Below are 9,120 nucleotides of genomic sequence, written 5' to 3' on the forward strand. Positions count from 1 at the left end.
TTATTTTAACAGGAGGAGAATTTTAACGGGAATTTGCTTCACTAAGCCTCAGCGGGAGTATCAGGGGAAACGCTGTCAGCCTGTGTGATGTGTTACGATGTGCATAATCTTTACAGGTGGTGTCGGGGTATGGGGAGATGCTTGATGTTTCTCGTCAGATGGACATATGTGACATCAAAGAGACACATTTGTACTATTTATAATCCGACCAGGAAGGATGTGGTTTTTATGATCCTTTTTTTTTTGCAACCGACTGCAGCATGAAACTCTCTGCTTTAACCATTATAGCAGTGTATGTTATTGAAATTCCAGTTTCTATCCACATAAAACCAGTGGTGGCTTGTGACTAGCAGAGTTGGCCAAAAGTACTAATGGTGGAATACTCAATGCACTATCCTAAACATATTTAGTAACATTTCCCATTATTGTACATACAGAAAAATAACATAGAGCATACATCTATATAAGGCAAATGGGAATCTCTTCTGTCTCTTCTGTAGCATTCACATTGTTCTTCTTTCAGTCCACAAATCTCTCACCCAAATCTTAAAAAGTTGTGAAAATTTGCCTATAAAATAAGATCAAAGTTCAGTCCAATAACAATACTCAATTTGCCAATCACAAATATTATAGTGCATTATTAAGGACACTGTAAATCAGATACATCATATGTTTGAAATAAAGTGTTAAAGAAGGGATTTTTCACCTTTCACCTCACTTTAAGGGTCACAAACATCATGAACTCCTGTAGAGGTAATGATTTACTAATGCTAAATATTTCACCACTTTACTTTGAGGGCCATAAACATCATTAATGCTCAGTAGTGTTATGAAATAACAACATTTTGGGAGGAGGAACATGCCCCACCTCCTAATCTAACATCTTACGAACACCACCCCTACCTTGTTCACATGTTGATGACAAGTCTTTGCTACCCTAGACCACCTGCCTCTCATTCTTGCCTCCACTTATCCAGTGGTCTCCTCCCAAATCGTCATATGATAATGGCATGGTCCAAACTCGCAAAGTAATGCTTAAACTCTTAAATGACCAATGACCCACTGGCAGGTTGAAAGCTGTTTTACACAGTTCTATTACCAAGGAATAGCCCCAAGAATATTTACTGAATAATACACCTTTGTGTGTAACAAGCCTTGGAGTGTTATGAGGTTCACATTCTCGTTGTATGAGGTGTTGCCTGGCCAGTCAGCGTTTACAACAGTTGACCTAATGACTACCTTTAACACCTGTATGAACATTATGAAAAACTTACTTATGGACATACTTATTACATACTTACTATACATATTCATGTATTCACGACATAATGGATGAATCATGTACCCCTATTGTAAAGTGTTACTGATTTATCAGTCTACTCATGTTTTAGCAGCGCTCTCGCCAACATGTAAAAGTTTTGTCCTACAAATATAAAAAAGTGCAATACTGCCATTTCAAAAATGGATACATGCATACATACATTTATTTTTTGGCATTCTGAAAAATACTGTAGAGGGGGTGTTATCTGGTGATATCTTTTTGTCTATTTATTATTTATTTATTTATTTATTTATTTACATGTATATTTTAGAATATGTGCTTATACTATTTTATATACTGTTTATATACTATTAGGTTAGGTTTGGTTATTGTATAATATGTAGCGGCACTGTGTACTATTTCCTAGTGTGTTGTACACAGTAATGGCCCCTTATAACAGGCGAAGTAAGGAGTGCGGTCTTAATGTTCTAGCTAGACTTCCTTCATTTAGATGACAGATTCATAGTGTGGCTGGACTTTCAAGAAGTCTGTGTGTAATCGTGTGTGTGTTTGAATTAGCATTTATATGTGTTCCTCTGAATACGTGCTAGTGTGTGAAGGTGAACCTGGATGTGGGAATGGAGACATATGGGAAAACTGTGTGTGTGTACATATATACGTGTGTGTGTGTGCGTGTGGGTGTGTAGTGGGTGGCCCAGGGAGCAGGCTGGCAGCAGCTGGCAGTAACTCTCTGAACTCCCTCATTAATAAATGATCACAGACTACCATCTGGAGAGGGCTCTGGCCCTGTATGTGTGTGTGGAGTCAGGGTGGCGGGAGCCTCGTCAACCCTGGACTTACAGAATGTCTGTTCATATGCCTGCCTACTGAGGTCATTCAGGGAGAGAGAGAGAGAAAGAGAGAGAGAGAGAGAGAGAGAGAAAGAGAGAGTGACAAGGTCCATTATCATAACGCCCGCTTTTCTCTTTATAAGTCTCTCTCTCTCTCTCTCTCTCTCTCTCTCTCTCTGTCTCTCTCTCTCTCTCTCCCTCTCTGTATCTATGTCTATGAATCTTTCTTACACACTCTCTCTCACTCTGTGGTTCTCCTAATGACTGCTCCAGCACTCCAACACTCCAGCACTCTCCCAAAATGGCCTTTTTTGAACTTCTGCAGATTTCTCGTGAACTTTTTCCCTGTGTTCCTCATGTGAGATCCCACCATAAACCAAAGCATGTGGTGAGTTCCACACAGTGCAGCAGAAGGCTGGTTTACACTGAGGCCTTTTCTTTCTAAACGCTTACACTGGAACAGAAATCACACAGGGACTCATTTACAGGCCTTTCTCCTACAATCATCTTCTATTCAGCTAATGACCTGTGTTTAAAACATAATAGCATCTTATGGTAGTGTGTGTATGTGTTTGTATGTGTGTGTGTGTGCATGTGTTTGCCGAGCACTGACGAGCGAGAGTTGCTGGAATTTGCACAGCTTTAGTTTCCACAGTTGATGTTTCTGTCAGAGCAGCATTTGTTGTGTGAGTGAGTTTTTCAGGGCTGGTGTATGTGAGAGTTTGTTGTCTGAGAGCACACACTGGGGTGTGCAGCAGTGACCATGGAGGAGTGTGAAATATGTTTTAATAGTAACAATAACATTACATTTTACTGTATACTTTAAGTTGCCCCAATTGCAGCTTGTCTTGCCCCTGTAGAAAAGTATCACCAATAGAACAGGAGCAGATAAACATGAACCTACTGACACCATCCCTAATGTCAGGCACGGACTAAAGGGATATAAATCCCCCCAGCATTGAGCTGTGGAGCAGTGTAACTGTGTTCTCTGGAATGATGGTGATCCATCCAAAATATTTTTGGGATAAGTTGGGGAGTTAGGGATAAGGTGAAACCAATCTTGACCAACTGCCATGACTGAAATCAACAGCCAGCACAGTATGTATACATGGACATCTGCGTTAATATCAACTACCAGCACTAGCTGCCACTCACAGATAATGCTACATTAATGTGGTCAGCTAAAGTCTTAGGTAGGGATGTTCCAATCCTGTCTAGTGAATTGGGATCGGGACAGATCCAGGCATATTTTATTGGATTGGGTACTGACTCTTTTAATCCCAGTCCAGGTCTGAGTCTTTGTTTTTACCACACTGTTCAGAGAGCCATCTAGTGTTAATTAATGGACCGCCTACATTAATGGTTCTCAGAAGGTAAATAAAAGAGCATAGAGTCTACAGTCTGGAACTTCTCAGCATGCCTCGCTGACGTCTTGGATGGCGGCTCACCACCTCAAACTTAACCCCAGCAAGACAGAGCTGCTGTACATCCCGGGAACTGCTGGACCTAAAAACGATCTTGCTATCTCCTTTGAGAGCTCACTGGTCACTCCTTCTACAGAAGCTCGAAGCCTTGGTGTAGTCATGGATGATCAGTTATTGTTCTCAAGTCATGTTCCAAACGTAACTTGGTCATGCAGATTTCTCCTGTACAACATCCAGAGAATTTGACCCTTCCTCTCTGGAGAGGCCGCCCAGGTGCTCATTCAGTCTCTTGTCACTTCAAGACTCGACTACTGCAACTCTCTTCTGGTTGGTCTCCCTCTGTGCATCATCAGGCCCCTGCAACTCATCCAGAATGCAGCGGCACGGGTCGTCTTCAACGTTCCTAAATTCAGCCATGTCACTCCACTGCTGCATTCTCTTCACTAGCTTCCTGTAGCTGCTTCCCACATCAGATTCAATACCTTGATGCTGGCCTACAAAGCCAAGAACGCATCAGCCCCTCCGTACTTGATGGCAATGGTCAAAAGCCGATCCACACCAAGAGCCCTTCAAGATTAAAGTACGGCTCGGCTCTACTCGCAATCCCTCAAAATCCACGGAAGACAAGCGTCCAGGCTTTTTTCTGTCCTGGCACCAAAGTGGTGGAACGAGCTTCCCCTGGGTGTCCGAATGGCAGAGTCACTCGCTGTCTTCAAACGCAGACTGAAGACCCTCCTCTTCCCAGAATACTTGGGCAAATTATTAGAGCTGAGGTTATTCTTGGGTAAATTGCAAAGCATTTTTGTATGTCGCTCTGGATAAGAGCGTCTGCTAAATGCCTTAAATGTAAATGCAAATGTTTTTTTTTTATTTTATAGTGGAGCATGATAACATGTCCTAACATGCTACAGAAACCCTTGACTTGACTGCTGTGTTTTAAAGGAGCTGAGAGCTGAATGGTCAGGGAGGAGAGTTTGACTGGATTTTACGATATGAAATTATTTACATTTTAGGAAAAGTCTCTACTAAACTAAACCAATCAGTCCAGAATGTCTCATTATAGGAACTCCTCCTAAAAAGTGATTTTACTTCAGGATTAATCAGCAGCTCATCTTATGTAAACTGTATAGCTGTGTTATTTATACAAACTCAAAGATCAGATCAGCTGAATACTGCATTAACCTGATTGGGACATCCCTAAAAGTGATGCTGCATTTACTGTCTTTGTACTGACAGTCTGGAGTCTGGAGTGCCTGGAATGACAAAGACACCATCTAAATGATTTTAAAGCTGCTATTTGAAGGTACAATTTCTATATTATGGTCCTATAAATAAAAAGGGAACCACCAAATCTTGAAAATACCATTGAACACTGAAAAATACAAACAATATAATGCACCAACTAACACATATATTCCAACAGCAGTGTGAGAAACTAATTCCTACCTTTGTACAGCTAAAATCTCTCGACCAAAACAGATAAGCTCTCAGGAAGGAAATCACATGAAGTTCAGCTCAGAAAAGCAGCACTTATGCCATGTTGAAGAATACAGAATACAGAGTGAGGCAATAGAGGTGGTCTCCATGGACCTTGATTTGATTTCATTACTATCTTTCACATAAATCATAGCAAGAGCAGAAACATATCGTTATAGAAAGTGGAGTAGTTAATAGACCATCAGCCTTTATTGTTTTCAAAAGCTGACATCTCTATTGGGAGAGCAAAGCACCTCCTGGTTTCCCCATAGTTCGCTGAACGCTGAAGTCCCATATGAATACAACTGGTTTGTAACGGAGTGTAGAATCAGCTGACCGAAGCCTAATGCTGTTACTCTTAAATCTAGATCCAGATAAATACAGGTCCCACACTGCTGTAGACCTCCAGCCTCTACCAAGCCCTATTTACATATCCTGCAGGTCTAATATCAGGTTTCATATCAGTATCGGTAGCTGGAGAGTGTCAGGTCATCCTGATGTGCTGCAACAAGCCGTGGCCAGTCTGTAAGCCAGAGCCCATGCTGGCTGATTAAAATGAAAATGTGTGAGGGGCCAGGAAGGCACGGACGTACTGCAGCACTACCTTGTCCTTGGACAAGAGGAGAAAATCAGCATAGGTTAAAGCAGGTTTATTTCAGTCAGAGAGAAAGAAAGCAGAGAGAGTTCATACAGGGGGCGATCGAGGACGCAAATGAAATGCAGGCCTCCACCAAGGGCTTCTTTTCAGCAAAACAATCACGGGGGCTCGACCCCATACAACCCTGATGAAAAATTCATGTGGTAGGTTGGAGGGGAAAAAGGGAGAGGGGGAGAATTTTCCACCACATTATGAAATGATACTTATTCATGGCTAAAAGTGCCAACTGTTGCACCATTTGTGTTGCGTAACAAGCTTCACACACTTGCCTCTCTATCCTCCCTCAGCCATATGTTTCTTCAGATCTTGGCTACATGATAATACATCTAATAGAGAGCGTATATGCTGTCAAGAATCTTTTTTTATTCTTTTTATTCTTATCTGTATTCACAGCTGCTCTTCAGCATAATATACTAAAGACATTTTAATTGTTTGAAACCATTGGGTCAAGGATGTGTTTACAGTAATTCATTCAAGTACGGGTAGACCGAAATTGGTTTTAGATGCTTGTGTAGTTTCTACACATTGGTGTGACACTTTGTGAAATCACACAAATGTAACCTGATCAGTGCATGGTGGTCTAAAAGCACATCTGCAGTGATTCAACTTAGCATTAGTGTGTGAATTGCCCCTCACTACTCACTGTGAGTGGGAAGGAACAGTACATTTTATTGACTGGCATTGACAATAAAAGTGTTTGCAGTGAACAGAGTTTGCAGTGCTGGTCATTTTTAATGGTTGACTATTTATTCAATAAAAAGTAGTTGACTACTTTTTCTTTTAATTAGTGCAATAAAATGCTGATTGACAATAGCAAAGAATGTGTCATATCATATTTCTCTACATTAAACTTCCACCTTCAGTGCTTCAGTGGCTATGCTTTTAATAGGTCGGCAGTTTCTCTGGGGAAATACTCACTTTTAGAGCATTGTACAAGGATAACATTGGATGGGATTGTGTAGCTTGGCTCAAAAAAAAAAAGTAAATTAGTCTCTGAACTTCTCTCCAGAAACAGCACTTATTGGTAAATATCTTACAATAAAGACATTCAAATTTGTTTACTTTAAAAACTAGCCTGCTTATTTCTTGTGTGTTTTGTCTGGCTAATACAGGTGTTCTGTTGTGCTACTCATCAATATGTGCTTCTTAGCTGATCTGCATGCAAGGCTGCAGCTTTACACATTGTTCAGCTGACTATAGAACTAGAGTCAATATTCAAAAGTCAGTATTTCTTCTGTCTACAGCACCTAGTTGAATTCTTAGTCGACTAGTCGATTAGTCTATGCAAGCCCTACCACATTCTATCATCCATTGTATTAGAGACCACTTTGAAGTTCACCTTGCTGGTATAAAGTTAGAGACCATCCATTGACAGGTGTTTGCATTTGTCAGTGCTTAGTTTCTGACCACAGTTTCTAATGTTTCTAATAAAGTGGACGACGAGGGTTTAAGAATGTACAAGGACAGCTTCTACTTCAAGGTGAAAAAGGACTTTCTCTCTCGCTCTCTCTCACTTTCTCTCTCTCGTTCTTTTATTCTCTCCCTCTCTCTTTTTCAGTCACTCTCTACATAACAATGGGAGCATTGTGAGTACGTGCTATGGTGTTGAAAGCTCCGAAAATGGATTTTCAAGTTCAGGTTATTACTCTCCTTTAAGCTTCCTCTTAATCATGCAGCAATCCTGCAGCTGTCAGGGGTTGGGAGCTCACTGGATCGATCCATGCAGAATTTGAGCTTTTTTTTTAATCTCCAGGACTGTAGCCCCCCCAGCTTAAACCTGCCGGTCTGCTCTGCCAGTACATGACGAAGTACAAAGTAGGTGCATGTGTGAGAGAGTTTTTAGCCCTTTGTGGGAATCAGGGTTTGATTTGAAGCAGGGATGGCCTGAAAGAAAATGCCAAAAAACTGCCACCCCCCCTCCACATCTTTTAGATACTTGTTGTTATCTCACCTAAGATAACAGCTATTGATATTTTTAATACCATTCATATTTGGAATTTACACACACTAAGTTGCCTTTGATAAATTAAATATACCAAAGACCAATGAAGTCTTTGTTTGTATGCCATAAACTCTTCATACATAGTGCCTTTGATAATGCTGGAGTAAAGGCATTTCTTTATTTCTTGGCAATGATGCATTTGTTATTGACTACTGTCCCCAAAAGAGTTCATGAACAGAAACACAGAACATACAGTGTGAGATGCAAACCACGACAAAACTACAAAAACAGACAAACAGTCTGGTTACAGCTTGCTTGGAAACTGCCTTGGAAAAAAGTTTTAAGAACAAGCTAAGCGTAGAGGCTAAAAGGAAGTCCCTAAAGCATATAACCTAAAGCATGGCTTTGGGGGTGTTATGGCCTGCCACACGTACAGGTAAAAATGAAATCCCAAATTGTCTAGAAACATATTATCAGATGAAGTTCAGGAACATGCATCCAAACATTGTTTGTACAGTGCAGCATTCTTCAACAAGACAATGATTCTGTATATACCAAAAAATAGCCAAGACAGTCACCTGTCACCAATAAGCACTCTTTGCATATACTGAAGACGTAACCCAAGGGGTCTAACCCCTGCAACAATTAGGAGTTTAGTAGTACAAACCTGGCAGAGCATCAGAGAAAAGTCCAGCATAAAAAAGTACCAAACACAACTAATGCATATGTATAAAGTGACCCCCGGTCTGAATATATATATATATTGTGTATCATATATTGTGAGGTGAACTAGTTAAATAGGTGGCTTGTGTAGCTGAGTATACAGTATGTTGAACTATGTTCGTGCCAGATGTAATCAGTCATTACCATGTATTTAGTAGGAGGTTTACTGTCAGTATTGTTTTCTCTGGAAGGGATCATCTTTACAGTAACTCTCATATCATGCTTGGAAAGATTTGCCTTGTGTGGGTAGTATAAATCTTTTTAACAGGCCAGATAAATAAAAGCTAAGTAAAGAAAGTTACTATTCTTTTTTCCCACTCCTTCCTTTTGTTAGGATGTGCTATGAGACCATATGTTCATATATGCCCTGCGCTACCAGTTTGTTGGTGTACAGTTAGAAACTGTTATTCTCTTCATTTATTTAATTAATGTAACAGATGTGTAAAGTCTTAACAATGCCATTGTGTTGAGAATGATTCCTCACCAAATTAATATCTGATCAGCAGGTCCTATGGTTTGAAACATGACCAGAGATGAATGGGTAAAGTGTCATAACATGCCTATGTGGGGCCTGTATGGGTAGCCCAACTGAGAACCAGAAAGTTTTGTCCACAGGTTTCATGTTGACCCCGCATATGGATGTCAGTGATGGGACTAGATGGGACTGTGAATGTCAATGATGGGCCACATCGGTGTCAGTTATAAGCCCAGGAGTGGTTAAACATGGGCCCCATCTGGGTTGTACACTGCATATGGGGACTAGATATTGAATCAGTCCCCCTTGT

The sequence above is a fragment of the Salminus brasiliensis genome, chromosome 5 (genome assembly GCF_030463535.1).
Source record: "Salminus brasiliensis chromosome 5, fSalBra1.hap2, whole genome shotgun sequence".
Taxonomy (NCBI): domain Eukaryota; kingdom Metazoa; phylum Chordata; class Actinopteri; order Characiformes; family Bryconidae; genus Salminus; species Salminus brasiliensis.